This window comes from Procambarus clarkii, chromosome 25 (assembly GCF_040958095.1).
Source record: "Procambarus clarkii isolate CNS0578487 chromosome 25, FALCON_Pclarkii_2.0, whole genome shotgun sequence".
Classification (NCBI taxonomy): domain Eukaryota; kingdom Metazoa; phylum Arthropoda; class Malacostraca; order Decapoda; family Cambaridae; genus Procambarus; species Procambarus clarkii.
Window position 1 is genome coordinate 42,522,507 of NC_091174.1, and position 1,106 is coordinate 42,523,612.

At 42.8% G+C, this 1,106-nt stretch overlaps 1 non-coding gene across 1 annotated transcript; it reads right to left on the bottom strand.

Annotated features, from left to right (window-relative positions):
* Positions 1-618: 618 nt before the first annotated feature.
* TRNAL-CAA (transfer RNA leucine (anticodon CAA)) lies at positions 619-689 on the bottom strand. The gene has a single exon. It is a non-coding gene; the product is annotated as a tRNA-Leu (tRNA).
* Between the last annotated feature and the right edge of the window lie 417 nt (positions 690-1,106).

Sequence of the window (1,106 nt, forward strand, 5' to 3'; positions counted from 1 at the left end):
AACTTCAACAAGATCTTGTAGATCTGAGGCAAAGTGAAATTGACACCAGTAATTCCATCTATCATCATACTATCATGCAAGAGGAGCCACACATCTATGGATCATCCAATAAAATCAGCAGACTTCTAGATGTTACTACTGCTCGGCTTAGACTCGGTTACAAGTATCTCTGGGAATTCTCATTATCTGCTGATGTAGACCTGACCAAATGTAAACTGTGTCAACAAAATTATTCGCACACCCTCCGTCACTATGTGATGGAGTGCGAAAAGATACGTAAATTTAGAGACAATTCTATAACCAATGTTCCAGCGATGTGTCAATATTTCATTCAAAATGATCTGCTACCAGAAATTTTAGCCAAATATCCCTAGTTTGCTAACTGTAGATAACAACTAAGTGATTGTAACCTATCCACCGCTGCCCACTGGATGGGGGGCGATTATCTTGAGATGATTTCGGGGCTTTTTTTTTTTTTTTAGTGTCCCCGCGGCCCGGTCCTCGACCAGGCCTTCACCCCCAGGAAGCAGCCCGTGACAGCTGACTAACTCCCAGGTACCTATTTACTGCTAGGTAACAGAGGCATTCAGGGTGAAAGAAACTTTGCCCATTTGTTTCTGCCTCGTGCGGGAATCGAACCCGCGCCACAGAATTTTGAGTCCTGCGCCCTATCCACCAGGCTACGAGGCCCCCCGGTGTGCAGGACAAACATATAAATTTTGATACTAGCTCTCCACATATGTCAGTTGCTTAATTTAGAACCTGTACTTGAGGTCGATCTCGAACCCATTGTTGATGTGATGACTTATATTGAATTTTTAACTAGCTCATCAAGATTGTAACTTGCTTAGCTAAATGAATTGTGGGGTTCAGTCCCTGAGCCCATTATGTACCTCTGTAACCCTTTCCACTACCGCCCACAAGATGGGTATGGGGTGCATAATAAATGAACTAAACTAACTAACTCATATTGAACTGATCCATCTCATGTTGGAATAGTGCTCAACGAGGTGGCGGATGACTTGGCCAAACGTGCCACATCAAAACCACAAGTTGACATTAAATGTGAATTCACAATGAGACAAATAAGAAGCAAAATCAGAAAT